The sequence below is a fragment of the Leucopleurus acutus genome, assembly GCF_964270905.1.
Source record: "Leucopleurus acutus genome assembly, chromosome: 14".
Taxonomy (NCBI): domain Eukaryota; kingdom Metazoa; phylum Chordata; class Mammalia; order Artiodactyla; family Delphinidae; genus Leucopleurus; species Leucopleurus acutus.
This window is the reverse complement of record NC_139156.1, coordinates 54,902,486-54,923,102: the sequence shown is the minus strand read 5'-3', so window position 1 is coordinate 54,923,102 and position 20,617 is coordinate 54,902,486.

Sequence of the window (20,617 nt, the reverse complement as noted above, 5' to 3'; positions counted from 1 at the left end):
ACGGCCTTTCTGCCGGCAAGTGAGGGCGTGTCTCAGTCAAGGTCTATGGTTGCAAGTTATGGAAACTGACCTTAGTTAACTGCAGCAGGGAAGAAAATTCATTGGAAAGAACCTGGTTTATCTCATGAAGACAAGTGCAGCCAGGACTCTGGAGGGATAGGAACGCGGAATCAGTGTCTGCCAAAATGTGTTCCATGGGTCCCTAGTCCTGGCAGATGTCTGAGGAAATGAAGAGCACTGTGGTCCAGTGGGTTTAGGAAATGCTACATATCTTTTGTTTAAGGTACACTGACATATTAAAGCCTCTGGTAAGTCCTGCAGCAAGAAAGATTTTTTAATTAGCTAAGCACTTCCCCCAGATATTTGTAGAGTAAGGTATACATTTGGCCCTCCATATACACGGGCTCTGCAGACTGTTATTCGATCTGCCATTGGTTGAATCAGCAGATGCAAAGCCCATGAATATGGAGGCTGACTGTACTTGTTAACAATGTGACCGAGGGAGACGGGATTCCATGTCACCCCGGCCCTCACCCTGTCATGATGGAGATCACTTTACTGTGAAGGGGATACACTATAGAGGCCGTATGTCTAGTGGTCAAGGGTGTGGACCACCTGACTTGGAGTGAGCACTAGGCTAGCCTGGTGAGGGAGGGTGTGAGGAGATCCCATTGCACAGCATTGAGCCAACACATCCAGGACCTCTGTCCCTTCCTTTTATTCTTAAGCCTAGAGAAGTGCAGACATACAGGTGAAATCTTCTTTTCTCCATAGGGATCACCCAGGGCTGGAGCCTGAGGATGGGTTTAAATGAGGATTAAATGAGCTAATAATGCCTGTGTGATCCCAAATGGAGAACTAGTGTCTGATTTCACCACATGCTAGCTGAATGATTTGGGCAAGTTATTTAACCTCTTTAAATCTCAGTTTTTTAATCTACAAATCAGGATAATAACAGTAATATCTCTTGAGGTTGCGAGGAGGATTAAATGTGCTAATAACGCCTGTAAACTCTCCGGTCCAAAGTAAGTGCTAAAAATATTTAGCTATTACTGTTGTTATTATGTTATGATGGATTGAACACGCTCTCTGCCGTGAACTTCACAGCCTCTGGCGGAGCTCATGGATCTGTTTAACAATCATTTACAGGTGTCCACTCCCAATGGGGACTGAGATATAAAGATGCATCTGGTGGTATGGCCTCAGCCTTCATGGAGTTTCCAATCTTGTGGGGTAGATACAGTTAATAGGTAATTACAAAGAGGGATGTTAAGAGCATGGTACTGTGACAGCCCACAGGAAGAGCACCAAGACTGGACAGAAGGACGTGGAGGTAGAGTGTTGCAGACTAAAGGCATGAAGGTGCTTGACAGCTTTGGGTATCCCAGACAGTTCAGTGTGGCTGGGGGATAATGTGAGATTGATAGTGTCGAAGATATTGGCAGGGATCAGCACAGGGAAGGCGTTGAATGCCCGACCAAGAAGTTGGGATATTATCCTATAGGTCACAGGTTGCTAATAAAGTGTTTCAATCTAGAAAGTGTCATGGCAGATGTGTGATTGGGAAGCTCCTTCTGGCAGCTGTGGGACTCATTGGTTGAGGAGACACAAGACTGGAGACCAAGAGACCAGGCAGGGAGCTGGTTATGGAAATCAAAGTAGGAGATGGGGAAATTCTTGGTTTGGGTGACTTGGTGATGCCACCAACTGAATTGGTGGTGATTGGTGCTGGGTTAGAGGGAAGGACCTCCACAGGGTGGAGGATCCTGTGGGCAGTCCAAGTAGCAGTAGTCAATAGGTGGTTGGATGTATGGGCTTGGAGACTGAGATCAGGGAGCCATCAGTATTTCAGTGGAAATTGACTCCATAGGAGTGAATGGGATTGTTCAAAGAGGATCAAGACCAAGGCAACCTGGGGAGGTTGACCCCTGAGGGGAGGCAGGAAAGAGAGTCCTCCTGCTAAAGCAGAGATTCTGCAGGCACTTAGAATTTCAAATTCTCATAAATTCACATTCTCAGAGGAACTGTTTCCCGTGGAGGAAACCCTCAAATCCTTCCTCTCTGTCTGTTTCAAACATGGGTTGTTATAATTAGGCCCCAGCATAACTTAATGACTTAGAGGTAGAGAGAGAAAACCCAGGGTCCCAAGCTCTTTACTCTTACCTTGTCATCGCTATGCTTTGTCAATGCTCCTGGACCAGTTTCCCCATCTCTACAATAGGGAGAAGTGGATTTTGTCACCTTCGTCCATCCCAAAGTTGCTGATGTAGACACAAGAAGAATGGAGTCATCAGAGTGGTAGTTGGGGAAGTTGAGGATTGTCTTCATTACAGAAGGGACTTATCCTTCTGTAATTTCAGGTACCTGAACATTCAGCCATTCCTTCATTGCAGACCTTAAATGGGAATGAAATGATGAGCCAGTAATGCCTGTGTGATGCCAAAGGTAGAACTAGTGCCAATGGGGATCAGTGGAAAAAGAAGTCCTTCCTGATATCAAGTATCTTCAGAAGCAATGTCTGAGGCAGAGTAGCAACCTAGTTTCACTTTTCTGCTTCCATACTCTCTTTTCTATACCAGGGGATGGAAGCCTGAGAACTGCATTTCAGAGAACACGTACTAAACAGTTGCCAGGTTCTTTCAATGAGAGGTAACTGAGATTCAGAAGGAAAGAAGCAGAAGCCATATCATTGTCCTCTAATGGTGGTGGTTAGATTGGTGGTCTTTGGCAGATGTGAGGTTTTAAAACAACCTCAGAACTTTCCTATGAGTCAACAATGTTGGGAGCATCTGTGAGCACTGTAGTACTTCCAGCAGATCCTGCAACTTCTTTACTTCTGAAAGCTCGGAGAGAAACTTCACTCTTTAAGTATCCAATAACCTTCATTTTTTAGCTGTTCCAAAAGTTTTGTAAGTATTGTATCAGTTGGCTTTTGCTGAATAACAAGTAGCCCCCAAAGTTAGTCATTTAAAGCAACAATGATATATTTAGCTCACAAAGTTGTGGATCAGGATTTGAGCTAGCTCAGCCGGGTGGTTCTTCTGGTCTTGGTTGGGCTCTCTCATGCATCTGAAGTCATGTGCAAGGTGGTCTGCAGACTGGTTGGTCCAGAGTGACCTTAACTGGGATGACTAGTCTGTACTCCACATGGTCTCTCATTCTTGTATGCATGGTGACTGTGCAGCGTTCTAAGAAAGCAGGTACAAGAATGCAAGATTTCTTGAAGGTTAGGCTTGAAAGTGGAGGAGCATCACTTCTGCCATATTCTGTTGACCAAACTAAGCCGCAAGACCAGCCCAAATTCAAAGCCACATCATTTGGATACAGGGAGGAGAATAATCATGACCAGTGTTGCAAACAATCTTCCATGGCGTCTATTTCTTGAACTAAATCCCTTTCTGCTTGGAAGATCTGGAGAGTTTCTGTTTCCCTGAGTAAAGTGTGACAGTTATAGCATCATTCTGCACTTCAGAAGGCGATCAGAAAGCAGAGGCAGGTATTAAGATTTGGATTAATGTGGATGTGGAGTTAAGGATTTGGCTTTAAGTCTTGGATTGTACCATTTACTGTAGTCAACCTTGGGCCACTTTCTTCACCTTTCAGAGCATTGAACCCTTTTCTCTCAAATGGAGATGGATAAACTTACCTGCAGTGATCAAATAAAACGCTGGTTGTAAGAGAAGTTTGGATAAGTTAATGGTCGTCATTTGCATTTGAATAACACTATAGTATAAAACCTTCCACTCTAGGGGCTGGTGGAGCAGGGGCACTCCTGATGAGATAGAAGTCAGAAAGATGTTGGGTTGCTGCTTCTCTACCCTCTCAAGTACGCTGGTACCTTTTGGGACTTAGAAGTCAAGAATGACTGCAATCCAGATCTTCCATCTGGGACCTCTGTGTTGGAATGAAGCCAGAGTTTGGAAAAGCCCTACAATTGTTGGAGCCAGAACAAACCCCAGGGCTGGCACAAGCCATCTTCCATCCCCTGCTTCCATCTGCCCTCTTGGCTCTTGGCACAGTGAGGCCCTACTTGTCCTGGCCCATCCCCTCCCCAGGCTGCATGGGCACAGCTGTTTGAAGGACCACCCCTTAGCTCCTTGTTAAGCCCCGACTCAAGCTGGACATGATTCACAGGGATAATGAGCTTGTAAATAAATTCCTGCTGCATCAGCTCATGGAGCTGAAGGTTAGGCTGGGGATGTAGACAAGGGCAGGCAGAGGCAGTCAGGCCCAGAGGTTCAGATGTTCCCTGTGCTCTCTCTAGGGGACATGTGAGGAGCATGATGAGAACGTAACAGATTGTGTGAACCCACTCCTGGCATGCCCCACTCTCCTGCTGGGCTGATCATACTCTCAGTGCAGAGATCCTGGATCCATAAGCCCATACTCTAACTCCGCTTTCAGAATCCAGTTCTCCTACAGACAAACTTCGGGGGACCAGTGTCCAGGGGCTGTGTGTTCAGCAGAGCATGACCAGGGCAGCAAGCTCTGAGGGGACCTCTGAGGAATGGGGAGTGTGTTCAGACTTGTTGGGGTTTGCCAGTAGAGAGAGGCTACAGGAAAATGAAAACGATCAGGGAAATCCCAGAATAAAATGAGAATCCTAGAAGGAAGTGCGTTTCCTGTCAATGAAAATATGCAAGAAGAGGCCAGGTATCTCCTTAAGAGCATCAAAGTGGGGGAGTGTGTGACAGTGGCTGAGGGTTGATTAGATGTCTTCTGAGACCCCGTCACCCCCCTCAAGCTCCTCATTCCCACAAAAAGCTGTGGGAGAGGCAGTCTGCCCCAGTGTTTGGCTATGTCAGTTTCTGCTTAAAACCCTCCAGTGCCTTTTCATCACACTTAGAATAAAATCATGAAAAAGTCTCATATTATTAATAACTTCAATGTTATTTCAGACCATTCTCCCCACCTATTCTCCTCTTTCCAGCATTCATTATGCTTCATGCCACCTGCCTTTTTTTTTTTATCTGATCTTCAAACTTGCTGTACTAGTTAGGATGGACTGGGCTGTGCTTCAGTAACAAATAAACCCCGAAATCTCAGTGGCTCAGCTCCTATGCACCTGTTTCTTCTTTATGCAATATCTGACGTGGGCTGGCAGGGCTTTTCTTCATCTGGTGACCCAGGGATCCAGGCTCCCCCCATTTCATGATGCTGCTGTCTCAACTGGTAGCTTCCAAAGTGGCCATGGTGGTAAATATATTAGACTCCCAAATGACACTTGTCACCTGTGCTCACAGTCTGTTGGCTAGAACTAATCACACGGTCCCAACATAAACAGAAGGGAGGCTGGGCAATGGAATGGAGCACGTGGATATTCAGTGGGCACTACTGTCTCTGCCGTACTTGCCCGTATCAGTCACGGCTCTGAGTAGCAAGCAACAGAAAGTGACTTCCAGTGTTGTAAGCAGAAAAGAAATGTAATAAAACAATGTTACGGAGTGCAGTGAATTTCCTGGAGGGCCAGAAAACTAAGATCAGAGGGTGTGCAACTAGAAATCACGCCCCAAATCATGCTGCAGGGCACCTCTGAGAGGCTGCTTCCGGGCACAGGCCCCACGGCCATCCCCACCAACAGTGCTGGCACTGGATGTGGATTCTGCCGCTAGAGCCATAACCACAGCTACCCCGCTAGAGACAGTATGACCACTGTACTGGGGACACCCTTGCCAGCCTGCATTCTGTCCAGCCCCCATTTCTGTGTGTCACTCATTTCTGACTCAAAGTCTGGGGTCAGTATATGCAACTGAGGAGCCTCCAGGAGCCATGTGCTGGCTGCAAGGGAGGCTGATGAGCAAATATCTGACACTTTACGTCCTCTGGAAGGAAGTGGGCCCTGGGACCCCAGATAGAGTATTGAGTATTCACCATGTTGTCTCAGGGCCTTTGCACTTGCTGCGCCCTCTGTCTGCAGGTGTTTCTCCAGACGTCCTCAAAGCTGGCTCCTTCTCTGCTCAAACGTCATCTCTGATGATCAAATCTAACGTACTCTCTGCCGCAGAACCACGTCCACATGTCTTATTTCCTTCACAGAACTTCCCTACCTGAAACTACCTTGTCCATTCAGGAGTTTATTTATTTGATTTCTGTCTACTCTGTAGGTGGCTAAAAGCATAGGACTTTGGGGTGCTGCCAGTGCTTCCAGTGGTTTCATGCACCAGCCCCCTTCCAACTCTGGGCCAGTGTGTTTTGGGGAGTAGAGGTCTGTTTCTTTACTTGATGAGATTATAAAATAAGCTCCCTCCAGGTTATTCCTGATGTAATGGGTTGGGATGCCGTTACTTCCTTTCCCTTTCTTTCTTTTTCTTCCTTCCTTCCTTCCTTCCTTCCTTCCTTCCTTCCTTCCTCCCTTCCTCCCTTCCTCCCTTCCTTTCCTTTCTTTCTTTCCTTTTTTTTTTTTATTGGAGTATATAGTTCCTTTACACTGCTGTGTCAGTTTCTGCTGTACAGCAAAGTGAACCAGCTGTACGTATACATATATCCCCTCTTTTTTGGGTTTCCTTCCCATTTAGGTCACCACAGAGCACCGAGTAGAGTTCCCTGCTGGGATGCACCTTTGGTCCTCTGGGGTGAGCTGGTGCTTTGGGAGGAGGTGGAGTTGGATGAATCGTGTAACACCAGACTAGAGCAGGGCCAGCAAACTTTTTCTATAAAGAAAGTGATTTTGGCTTTGTGAGCCATACGATTTCTCTTGCAAGTCCTCAGTTCTGCTGTGGCAGCGAGGCAGGCAGCCACAGACGATAGGTAAATGAATGAGCATGGCACTGGAATTTGAATTTCATACAATTTTCATGTGTCATGAAACATTCCTTTTTTCCCTCAACCATTTAAAAATGTGAAAACCATATTTAGCTTCCAGTCTGTACAAAAACAGATGGAAGGCTAGATTTGGCTAGAGGACTGTATTTTGCTGACCCTTGAATTAGATCATCTCTAAAGACTGTTCCAACCCTAATTCTTCACCTTGGTGGAAGAAGAGACCGAGGGTCTGAGAGGTTAGGTGGGTTTTCCACAGGTCAGCAAACATGTCTGGAAGAAAGTAGGGACAGGCTTAATTCGTTTCTGACCTCTTATTGCAGAGACCTTAGAACCTGGTACAGAGCAGGTGCTCAGAGAACCTTTGTTGACTTGGTAAATGAATGAATGCATGAATGAATGAATGAGTGAATGATGACTATAGGACTTGTATGACCAGCAGATGGCGGGGATTATGTACTTTGGTTCCTTGTTGGGGCATCAGAAAACCTGTCAGAATAGCAGAGTCAGACTGTGAGGGGAGACAGAAGAAACTCAGGCACCCTGGGCTGTTCAGTGTGGAGCGAACAGCAATTTCTTGCCCCACAAGGACATTCCTGTCTTCGTGAGAGAAACAGGAAAGGATGATAATGTGGTGACTTGGTCATCAGAAGGAGATGCAAAGATGCTGAGTGTATCAGATTGTAAGACGTGTTACCCATGTCCTGTGTGCCGAAGCTTACTTCTCAAATCACAGTTTCTATTTTAATAAGTGGGAACCTTTAATGCTGTGTGGGCAGTTCACACCCCTGTGGGCATTGTTCTCACAACCGAGGGTAGCTCCAAGAAGTATCAAGACTGATGGAGGTGGCATCTGACTTCCTCCTGTTGAGGTTTCCAGACAGGACAAGAATGGCTGCTCCTGGTGTCTTGTACCCATCAGGTGCTCAATCAAAGTCTGACAAATGAAAGGTTTCCTCCCTACACCTAGTATAGCATCCCGAATGACAGCAGAGTATTTCAGGAACACGTGACTGTATATAGCCATTCGCCTCCTGGTTGCTGTGAAATTTATTTGGCAGGCTTACAGTTAATGGTGAGAGAGAGAGCTTCAAGGGTGGATCCAGGCCATGGACCTGAACCCTGGTGGCTGGGCTCACACAGTGTGTGTGTGACTCTACTGTGCTGTGGTTTTCAGAAATGAGCTGGGGAGACAGAGCAGGAGTAGGCAGCAGGGGGGAACAGTGCTGTGTCCCAAGAAGTGACTGGGGGCTGGAAAGCAAGTTTCACTGTTTCACAGTTTCTCACACAGGAGATCTCAGGGGTATCTTTTTTTTTTTTTTTTTGCGGTACGCGGGCCTCTCACTGTTGTGGCCTCTCCCGTTGCGGAGCACAGGCTCTGGACGCGCAGGCTCAGCGACCATGGCTCACGGGCCTAGCTGCTCCGTGGCACGTGGGATCTTCCCGTACCGGGGCACGAACCTGTGTCCCCTGCATCGGCAGGCGAACTGTCAACAACTGTGCCACCAGGGAAGCCCAGGGGTATCTTATTTGCTCCTTCTCTTGCCCCAAAAGCTCCAGCGGCAGAGTCAACCCGATGTTCTAACCAACCTGGACTGGCCATGACTGATGCAGCCAGAAACTGAGGGCAGGAGTAGGTCATTGTGGCAGAGCAAGACCGTTCTCTCATGGTGGTCATTGATGGACTCTTGAATAAAGACGTAGCCCCTCTACCAGCCTGAAAAGGCAGTCTGCATGCACTTCCCATTGACATGGAGGGCTCCTTACTTCCTGCAGGCTGCTTGGACCCTGAACTGTGTGCAGACCTCCTGAGAAACAGGTGGCACTGCGGGGTGGGGGGGGCGTGTCTACCCCCTGCAGTGTCTTGTAGAGTCCAGCCCTGGCATTGCTTGTCCCTTGGCTCCATGGTTCCCAAAGGAGTGCTTCCTTGAGCCCCGTCTGAAGCATGGCGCTCACCAGCCTTTCAGCCAACCCTTGGAGATCTGGCACAGTTCAAACTCATTTCTGGAAAATCCAGAATCAGCTCTTGGCAGCCATGTTTTTGAAAGAGCAGCTTTCCACAAAAAGGGTGACAATGATTATTTTGTTAATGCTTTAAAAGATGTATGAAGGTCCATGACTTTCTGAAGTATATGTTGGGCTTAATACAACATATTTCTGACGCTGCAGAAATACGAAGGATTATAAGAGACTACTACAAACAGCTAGATGCCAATAAAATGGACAACCACGAAGAAATGGACAAATTCTTGGAAAGATACGATTTTCCAAGACTGAACCAGGAAGAATTAGAAAATATAAACAGACCTATCACAAGTAATGAAATTGAAACCGTAATGAAAAATCTTCCAACAAACAAAAGTCCAGGACCAGATGGCTTCACAGGTGAATTCTATCGAACATTTAGAGAAGACCTAACACCGATCCTCCTCAAACTCTTCCAAAAAATTGCAGAGGGAGAAACACTCCCAAATTCATTCTATGAAGCCACCATCACCCTGATACCAAAACCAGAAAAAGATATCACAAGAAAAGAAAATTATAGACCAATATCACTGATAAACATAGATGCAAAAATCCTGAACAAAATACTAGCAAACAGAATCCAACGACACGTTAAAAGGATCATACACCATGATCAAGTGAGATTTATCCCAGGGATGCAAGCATTCTTCAGTACACGCAAATCAATCAATGTGATATGTGACATTAACAAATTAAGGAATAAAAACCATATGATCATCTCAATAGATGCAGAAAAAGCTTTTGACAAAATTCAAAACCAATTTATGATAAATCTCTTCAGAAAATGGGCATAGAGGGAACCTACCTCAACATAATAAAGGCCATATATGACAAACCCATAGCAAACATCATACTCAATGGTGAAAAACTGAAAGCATTTCCACTAAGATCAGGAATAAGACAAGGATGCCCACTCTCGCCACTATTATTCAACATAGTTTTGGAAGTCCTAGCCACAGCAATCAGAGAAGAAAAAGAAATACAAATTGTAAAAGAAGTAAAACTGTCAGTTTGCAGATGACATGATACTATACATAGAAAATCCTAAAGATGCCACCAGAAAACTACTAGAACTAATCAGTGAATTTGATAAGGTTGCAGGATACAAAATTAATGCACAGAAATCTCTGGCATTCCTATACACCAACAATGAAAATCAGAAAGAGAAATTAAGGAAACACTCCCATTTACCATTGCAACAGAAAGAATAAAATACCTAGGAATAAACCTGCCTAAGGAGGTGAAAGACTTGTACTCAGAAAACTATAAAACACTGATGAAAGAAATCAAAGATGACATAAACAGATGGAGAGATATACCATGTTCTTGGATTGGAAGAATCAATATTGTGAAAATGACTATACTACCCAAAGCGATGTACAAATTCGATGCAATCCCTATCAAACTACCAATGGCATTCTTCACAGAATTAGAACAGAAAAATCTTGCCATTCGTATGGAAACACAAAAGACCCCAAATAGCCAAAGTAATCTTGAGAAAGAAAAATGGAGTTGGAGGAATCAGGCTCCCCAACTTCAAACTATACCACAAAGGCACAGTAATCAAGACAGTATAGTACTGGCACAAAAACAGAAATATAGATCAATGGTACAGGATAGAATGCCCAGAGATAAACCCACGCACATATGGTTACCTAATTACGACAAGAGGAAAGAACATACAATGGAGAAAAGACAGCCTCTTCAATAAGTGGTGCTCGGAAAACTGTACAGCTACACGTAAAAGAGTGAAATTAGAACACTCCCCTAACACCATACACAAAAACAAACTCCAAATGGATTAAAGACCTAAATGTAAGACCAGACACTATAAAACTCTTAGAGGAAAACATAGGAAAAACACTCTTTGACATAAATCACAGCAAGATCTTTTTTGACCCACCTCCTAGAGTAACAGAAATAAAACCAAAAATAAACAAATGGGACTTAATTAAACTTAAAAGCATTTGCACAGCAAAGGAAACCATAAACAAGACAAAAAGACAACCCTCAGAATGGGAGAAAATATTTGCAAATGGAACAACAGACAAAGGATTAATCTCCAAAATATACAAACAGCTCATGGAGCTCAATATCAAAAAAACAAACAATCCAATTAAAAAATGGGCGGAAGACCTAAATAAACATTTCACCAAGGAAGACATACAGATGGCCAAGAGGCACATGAAAAGCTGCTCAACATCACTAATTATTAGAGAAATGCAAACCAAAACTACAATGAGGTATCACCTCACGTGGGTCAGAATGGCCATTATCAAAAAATCTAGAAACAATAAATGCTGGAAAGGGTGTGGTGAAAAGGGAACCCTCCTGCACTGTTGGTGGGAATATAAATTGATACAACCACCATGGAAAACTGTATGGAGTTTCCTTAAAAAACTAAAAATAGAACTACTATATGACCCAACAATCCGACTACTGGGCATATACCCTGAGAAAACCGTAATTCAAAAAGAGACATGTACCACAATGTTCATTGCAGCACTATTTACAATAGCCAGGACATGGAATCAACTTAAATGTCCATCGACAGATGAATGGATAAAGAAGATGTGGCACATATATACAATGGAATATTACTCAGCCATAAAAAGGAACGAAATTGAGTTATTTGTAGTGAGGTGGATGGACCTAGAGTCTGTCATACAGAGTGAAGTAAGTCAGAAAGAGAAAAACAAATACTGTATGCTAATGCATATATATGGAATCTAAAAAAAAAAAAAATGGTACTGATGAACCTAGTTGCAGGGCAGGAATAAAGAGGTAGACATAGAGAATGGACTTGAGGACACGGGGCGGGAGGGGGAAGCTGGGGCAAAGGAGAGTAGCATCGACGTATGTACACTACCGAATGTAAAAGAGATAGCTAGTGGGAAGCAGCAGCATAGCACAGGGTGATCGGCTCTGGTGCTTTGCGATGACCTAGAGGGGTGGGATAGGGAGGATGGGAGGGAGACTCAAGAGGGAGCGGATATGGGGACATGTGTACGCATATGGCTGATTTACTTTGGTGTACAACAGAAACTAACAGTATTGTGAAGCAATTATACTCCAATAAAGTTCTATTAAAAAAACAAACAAAAACAAAACAAAACAAAAACAAAAGATGTATGATGATCCATGACTTTCTGAAGTATATGTTGGCTTTAATCCCAGCTCTGCCCCAACTAGTTGTGTGACCTTGGGTCACATCATACCTCAGTATCAGAGCAGTTAGTGTTGGAAGCACGGGGCTATGGAGGGAACAGACCCGAATTTGAATTCTGCCCTTCCATCTCCTAGATACGGTGCCTTGAGCAGGTTTTTGGGTTTTGTTGTTGGTGTGTGGGTGTGTGTGTGAAATTCTCCAATCCTCTTACTTTCCTTAAGTGTGACATGGGGGTGGTGATAGTGCCTACTTACAGGATTGTAATGGCCACATGCCTATGTTATAGTAACAACAGCAAACGTTTATTGCATGTTTACTGTGTCCTGAGCTGTAATTTGCTTGTGCTGCTTCTTTTGATGCTGAAAAGAGGCTGGTACTGTCCTTTCCCCCATTTTACAGATGAAAAACCTAAAGGAAAGTGTGCGGGAGGGAAGTAGCTTTTCCAAAGCCAGGAGGCACTACTGAGCAGTGTGGATTTGGGACTAGGGGTGAAGGCCGCCCTGCAGAGGGCCGTGTCCCGAGGAATTCTCAGCAGCAGATTCCTCCTGTGGGGAAGGAAGGGGTTGGGAGTGATGAGCACAGAAAGGTGTAGATTTTCATAGCCTTTCATCCTCTTTCTCACACACACACACACACACACACACACACACACACACACACACAGTGTGTGTTCTCTGCAGGCCAGTCCTACACACACACACACACACACACACACACACACACACACACACACACACACACACACACACACACACACACACACAGTGTGTGTTCTCTGCAGGCCAGTCCTGTGATGAACATAGAAAATGGTGAAGAACTAGCCTGCCTTGTTCCAAAATGCTTTAGACTATATAGCCAACCAATCTTTAAAATACATGTTTTATTGTTTTTTTTTATTATACGGTTATACACATTAACTATTGAAAATACAAGTAAGAAGAAGAAACAAAAATTACTCATAATCCCACTACGCAAGTGAAAAAAAAACAGTGAGCAGCATTTTGTGGTAGAACCTTTCAGATTCTTTTCCTATGCAAGCGTATGTCGGAAACAAAAATGGGCACTCCGGGTGCATCTGGTTTTGTAACCCTTTTCCCCCAAGATTAATGTATAATCATTATCTTTTCATATCAGTCTTTCTTCCCACCACTTATTTTTAGTGGTTACTTAGTCGTCTATCATGTGGATATTCTGTAATTTATTTAAACAGTCCCCCATTGTTGGTTACTTAGGTTCATTCTAAGAGGTTACAATGTTGCTGAGAAGACGATTAAGCCTATAAAAAATAGTTAGATGAAAGTGCAGTTGGAACGTGCCCGTGGCAGAGTGACAGAGATGAAACAGAATTTCTGGAGGGACCGGAGTTGCCCTTGAAAGAGCCAGTGGAGGGAGGGAGGCTTTCAGGAGGAGGGAGGGTGGGAACCAGGCCTGAGCAGGGAGGGGCTGGATTAACCTGTTAAGAGAGTATATTCACAGGAGGAAGACTGGCCATAGCAAAAGTGCAGAGCCTGGGGGTGGGGCTAGGTGTTTAGTTCAGGGAAGAAGAGCTCTGGGGAGGGCTGTAGAGGGCGAAGAGGCCAGACTCTAGAGAAGGCGTTAAGTGCAAGTCCAGTGAGAGTGAATTTTATCTTTTTAGGGCAATGGGGAGCCATGGAAGGTTCTTGAGCATGGTAGTGACCTGAGTAGGTCTGGTTTCAGACAGTTACCCTGCAAGCAGCTGGGGAGGGGACAGACCTGCTCTCAGAGGCAGGGAGACCTGTTAGAAGGTGGGAACAAGTCCAGAGAGGTGTTGAGGCCGGATCTGGGAAGTGGCAGGAGGTGAGGGGGATGGGGTGGACGTGTATGGCTACAGAGGGAGGAGCCTCTGAATGTGCCCGGCTCCAGGCTCATGAAGAGAGGTGCCTGCTGCCTGATAGCCGGGGTCCAGGGGAGAGTTAATGGGTGCATGTGGGTGAGCTAATTGAGCCTCTAGCAAGGCTGACTCATGCAGGCATCGGAGCCAGTTATTACTCATAGTGGAGACAGAGAGAGAAAGAAGAAATTAAACAACACTGGAGCAGTGGGAATTCTCTCTGACTGAGAAGTTCCAGGGCTGGCCTCCCATTTCAGACAGGCGACACTGGGGAGAAGGGACCTGCTGCGTGGGGGTGAGCAGGAGGGGCACAGCTGGCGGAAGGGACATTTCCATGACGCCTGCTCTGACTCGTCCACATCTGCCCCAAGGGGTGCAGCTGGGGAGGGCTGGGTCTTTTCCAAAACAGCCCAGGTTTTCCAGTGCCAGCCACGGCACACTCAAGGCAAGAGAGCTGGGCTGGAGATGCCGTCACCAGGGAAGAGGGAAACAGTGCAGGCCAGGATGCAAGGTCTGGTTCTGTTTATTTAAGCATGGGCCAAAGTCTGGATCTCTTTGTTGTTTCCTTGGATTTTTAGATTCTTAACATGCAGTGGTCACCTTCATTTGCTGGAAGAGAGGAGCACCGGGGGCAGCCTTCAGAGCACGGGGAAGTGGGCTTGTCGGGTTAGAGGAGGTGGGGACCCTTTCCAGGGAGGCAGCACAGGTGTGACCAAGGTGCTGCCTGTTCCTCTGCTTGTCCTGCCTCCTGCTTGGTGTGGGATCCCGGTGCCTTTTCCTGCAGGAGCAGGGGGCCAGTTAGCCCAGGGCTCGCCAGACCTGGTTCTCAGCCTGCCTTGCTGGGAAACTTGGCCAAGACGATTCCCCAGTCGAGGTGTCAGGAGTCTCAGGAGTATCCCTCACTTGCCTGCCGGCAGGTAGCTACATCTAATGTTGCTACCTGTGTTTTCCAGCTTGTGGTTTCTAGCAGGCAGTTCCCTTTCATGCCTTGAGTTTGGGTGATCACACCCCTAGGTTCTTCCTAGTCATCAGAGTGCAGGCCTTTCCCCCAGGAACGTAGAACTCGGCCCAGGCCAGGCCCTGCTGGTCTAACCTGGATCATAAAAGACAGAGTCCGTCCTCAGGGATAGGCGCTTCTTTGCCTTCTCTCTTGAGGGTTCTAGCTAATGGTTCCCGTGAGCCCTTGTGTTGTGCGGCGGCCAAGTCAGCAACATCAATCGAGTGTAACGCTGGGTGCAGGGGAGGCGAGGCTGTCCTATGCTGCGTGCGGGCGGGTCACAGTGTGACGTGGCCCCCACGCCTCGGCTGCATGGGCCACGGGCATCTCCCACTCATCTTCATGTCTAGGGGCAACCCTACGGCTAACTTCATGATTCGGATCCAGGGCTTCTAGCCACGAACCCTACACATCAGCAATGGGAGGCCAGCCTGAGATAAGTGCCGGGCCAGCCAGGGGTGGTGGCTCAGGGTGAGGCATCCCCCATCCTTGACAGCCTGGAATGCCTCCCCGTGAGGTCTTAGACCTGGAGGTAGAACCTGAGGAGGGGCCTGGATGAGATGGCGCAGTGGAGAGGGGGCTGAGGCCTCGACCCTGATGCATGGGGCCACCCTGCTGGGGAACGAGGAGACCCACGTGGAGGACCATGAGAGCCAGTATCACCTGAGGGAAAGGAGGAGATGGGCAGAGGAGTGCGGGCTCCGTGTGATGCCGGAGGTCAAGCTTAGAGCCTTGTGGAGGCCACAGGGAGGCGGAGCTTTATAACAAGGGAGTGTTAATGGCCTCCAGATGGAGGATCTATCTTGTCAGGAGGAGAAGCCCCTCTCTCTTTGATCTGAACTCTCTCCTTGCACAATTAGATGGTTCTGAAGAGGTAACCTCATTATTGATTTAGTCAACATGTATTTATTGAGCACCTGCTAGGTGCAGACCTTGTGCTGAGTCCTGGGGATACAAAGGCAGATGAAACACATCTCGTCAGGACACAAGTAATCAGACGATGAAATAAATATATACTGTTCTCAGTGCTTTGGAGGGGAAGAGCAGGGCGCTGCAAGAGAGACTAGCACGAGGGGTCAGGAAAGCTTCAGGATGGGGGGCTGATGGTGAAAATGAGACCCAGGTGTGATCAGAATTACCCAGGCAAAGGGTCACAGAGACAGAGAGCACGAATGAGGGTGCAGAGGCAGACATCCTTAGTGCATTCAGGCACCCAAGGAAGGTCACTGACTGAGGAAGGTCGTAGGTGGGTGGCAGGGAGCAAAGGGCGGGCTGGGGTGAGCCCAGCCAGGGTGGCAGGGCCAGAGAGCAGGATTTTGTTCTGCATGCAGCAGGAAGCAGGCGGCAGGTGGACATCCTGCAGGATGGGTTTCCTTCTCCAAAGTGCCAGGGCTCAGCGCTTGCTTTCTGAGCAACTAGGAGCCAGGATGGTTGGTGTAGGGCAAATGGTATCAGGGAGAATCTTCTTTCCTTTCCCAGGAGTCGACTTCTTCAGCCTCAGGTGAGCAGCAGAAGCAGCTGCTTCCTGGACCTGCTGGGCAGCCACGCCCAGCCCTGGGCAGCAGACGGCAGCTTGAGTGTCCTGAGCTGCACTGTGTCCCTGCCGCTCCCACTCACGGCCACCCAGAACCTGCAGATGTGACCTTATATGCAGATGTGGTCAGGTTAAGATGAGGTTACAGTGTAGTAGGGTGGACCCTAATCCAATGACTAGCATCTTTAAAGAAAAGGGGAATTTGAATACAGACACACACACAGAGGGGAAGGCCATGTGAAGAGGGACACAGAGCCTGAAATTATGCTGCCACAAGCCAAGGAATGCCAAGGATTGCCAACAGCCACCAGAGGCTAAGAGAGAAGCTTGTAATAAATCTTCCTCTAGAGCCTTCGGTGAGAGCGTGACCCTGCCAGTACCTTGACTTTGGACTTCTAGCTTCCAAACTGTGAGAATGAATCTTGTTTTAAGGCACCCAGTTTGTGGTACTTTGTTGTGGCACCCTTAGGAAATGAATATGTTGGGCCTAGGTAGGGGAACCCAGTGTTCTGAGCCCATCCCATTTCCTGGCCACCAACAGTCATTGTCTCATTTAGATGACAAGTCACTGAAGTTCCAATTACAATCTCCATTTTACAGAAGAGTTGGATGGTCAGAGAGGTCTACAGAGACACAGTAACAAGGCTGGGGTTTGAGCCCAGGTGTGACTTGGCCCCTGCCCTGTCTACCCTGCCTTTCAAGAAAGAGCCCAGCCTTTTGAATTGTTCACTGTCCTTAACGAAGCTGTAATCAAGGTGGTCAAGTGATGATGAGGAATAAGGGCTCTGCAGATGTTCACTCAGCTATTTACTGATGAAATCCCATGCCTGGCATTTGTTTTAAAATTCTCCAAAAGAAAAAAAAACAAGTTATGGGGTTAGGGATAGGTGAACCAGAAAAAGCAGGATGTTGATAATTGTTGAAACTGGGTGATGGACAATGGGGCTCCATTGTATTACTCTTTTTACTTTTGTGTATGTTTGAAAATTTCCATACTTAAAAATTAAAAAGGAAAGCCACAGAGATCCAAAATTTAAAAAATAATAATAAATGAAAAAATAAAGCATGAGAGCTCTAGGATCAGAGATTCCAGGGTTCGGATCTCAGCTTTATTCTTTTTAGCTGTGTAACCTTGGATGAGTTACTTAACCACACTGAGCCTTGGTTTCCCCTGTCCAATGGAGGTATCACTACATGAAACCTCATAGGATGGCAGAGGAATGACATGGTAGAATTAAAGTGCTTAGCCCAGGGCTGGGCACACAGGAGGCTTTCCGGAAATGTTTGCATTATTTTGTTTATTGCATGTGTACCTTACACCAGCCTCAGAGTCAGGACTTCCTTCCTTAGCAGTGACATGGGGATGAGGACAAGTCTCGGAAGTGGAGGGACTTGCTCTGGACTCCATGGCTGACAGTGACAGAGACCCGCCCGACCCAGAAATCTCTTCCCGAAGTAACTGTTTCCTTTACTCCAAGAGTTGCTCAGAGACCTGCTTTCCTGGAAGTGTTTCGGGCCTTTCTCACAAGGAGGCCAGCTTTCTGTTGCCTTGGTTTAGGGATCAGCCGTGGAGGGGGAGGAAGACAAAGCCACTCCTGGCTGACCCGGGCCAGTTCTGGTCACTCCGTGTTTGCTCAGCTGCAGGGCGCAGGTGGCCAGGGCAGATGCTGCCGGCCTGGCGATGTTTTCAAAGGTGACAGGCCTGTGGTAATTGATGGTCACTGGGGGCCATTGCTCCATGAGCGCTGTTGGTTTAAGGGTGACAGGGATCTGACACACTTGCCACAGCAGAAACCGGAGTGAAACAAAGGAAGCCCAAACTGAGAAGGGCTGGGCGCCCGGCCCTGGGCTGTCTTGGCTCTGAGGGTTCCCAAGAATCTGTGTCCACAGGACCTTCTCAGCCTGCCACCGCCGGGCCGGCATCCTGGCACCCCGGAGCACCAAGGTCAGCCGGAGTGGAGGAAGCGCCCCACAGCACCTCGCCAGTCTGGGCACGGGCCAGGGAGGGAGCCAGGAGGAGCAACTCAGCGGGGGTTCACAGAGCAGAGGCTGTGCCCCCGGCTGCTGCTGGGCCTCCTCCTTCCCCATCTGATATGCTGGGGGAGCGGGGTGGAGGTGAGGGGCCTCCAGACTGTCATGTGCAGAAGAAGGGTGCGGGGAGGTGTCAGTGCCAAGGGAGGCATAGGGGCTCCGAGAGGTGTGGTGGGGTCATGGGAGAGTCAGGGCCTGGGTGTGAATTCAGGGCTCTGTCAGGAAACAGAGCATTCACCCCATATGGTTCCAGTGAAGAGAGAACTGTGCTGTTGGCAGCGTTAGGGGAACACACGAGAGATGAAGATGCTCTCAGCGACTAGTGACAGCGGACGTCATGACTGTCCGCAAGGCTGAAGGGACCGGGGGTTGGGAGACAGTGCCAGCAGAGGGCTGTGAGGGCTGGACTCACAGAGGAGGGTTGCCTGGAGTGATGGCTGGGAGGCGGCCCGAGCAAGAAGGGAGTGGGGGAGAAACACCCACCCTCTCTCCTCTCCCTCCAGACTCCTTCCAGATGGCACAGGGCGGCTGGTGCCGTCAGTAGGGCCCACCTCCCAGGCCAGAGCAGGGCAGTGGAGGGTGGCGAATGGATGGGGCAGGCGGGGCAAACAATCAGTAGTGCACTCCTCTTTCCCTGCAGTGGGACCACCACACACTCGGAAGGAGGGTTATTGATTGATAAGGAGTGTGAAAGTCCCAGCACAGGCGCTGGAATGTGACAGCCTGACAGACGGTAGCTCCAACTCTGAGTCTTTCTCTGTCTCTGTCAGAATTCCACGGATCCTGGAGCTGGCTTGCTCCAGAGGCACTGAGTTCTGTCAGGGAGGCGTTGAGCTCCTTTAATGCACACCTACCGTGCATGAGGGCCTGCTACGTGTATCTGTGTGCTCCCCCTCCTCTAATCCTCACCAATGTCCCAGGGAGATTGGTGGTTACTTCCCAGTTTTGCAGGTGAGGATGCCGGCCTCAGAGCGGGGAGGCCACTTGTCCAGGGTTGCCTGGAGCCAAGCTGTATCAATCAGGATAGGCTAGGTTTTGCCGCTGTAACACCCCGCTGTGGCTCCAGACAACAAAGGTTTAGTTCATGCTCATGTTACAAAGCCATCTGGGGTCGGCTGGGACTCTGCTTTCTCGTCACCCTTGCTCTGGGACCTAGACTGTCAAAGCAGCCATCATCTGATGCATTACAGGTTCCCACGGCAGAGGGAAGAGAGACCTTCCATGGGGGGCTCACACTGGAGAGGAAGTGCTTGGCCTGGAAGTTGCACATCTTATTTCTGCTCACAACTCATTGACTCATTGGTTACATGACCCCAGCCAAGCTCAGGGGCCAGGGTGGGCGATCTTAGTGTGTGTCCGGAAGATGGAGAGCTGGAAGTGTTTGATGAACAGCATTGTTGGCTACAATATATGAGCCATGGGTTTATTTCCGGCCTAGGAAACTCCAGGTTGAGAGCTCTTCCCACTGCTCCGGGGGTGCCCTATTCCAGCAGAGGCTGAAGGAGCATCAGGACAGAAAGGGAGAAGCCTGGAACAGCAGCTGTCTCAGATTTCCTGAAGGTCTTCTTCTGAGACCACCTAAGCGGGATGCCAGGGAAGCCAGCTGTTCTCGAGAAAGATGCCCCTGGGTGGTAAGAGCCAATTTAGAAGATGAGGCAGAGAGTGCTGAGGGCAGGAGAGAGGGGGCTGGTGCCCCACTGGCCTTCAGGACCTGGGTTTCTGTCCTTCACTTTCCCTGACCCACTTTCCCACGCATGGAAAACCCTTCACTGTTTTGTAGGAGGGCTCCTTTTCCGTTGCTGTCTTCCCAGCTGCGAGTGCTCTTGGAAGGCTGGGAAGCGTGTCCTGAAGGGCCAGATGAGGTCACTTACTCAGGCTGCTGGAAAACTGGCAGCGCGGCCCCTTTTCCTTCCATGACCCCCGAGTGCATCCTGATGGAATTGCTGCCCTGTGATCCCGATTCAGTGGCACAATTTCAGGAAACAGAGGAGTGTGCTTTTACGTAGGAACTCAGCAGAGGGAGAAAGCCAGTCCCTTTTCCTGGAGCCCAGCTCTGTGCCTGGCCCTGGGTGGCACACAGCCCTTGCTGGTTGCTTGCACATGCATTATCTCCTGTTACTCACACCTGCCCATCCTCCGCATCTCACACACTTCCAGTCTTCTTGAGAGAGTTTCTTCCCTTCCCCATGGACGCCACTTCCTCCCCTAAGCCACCAGTGGCTTCATCTTACGTGACCTTGCAGAAGCATT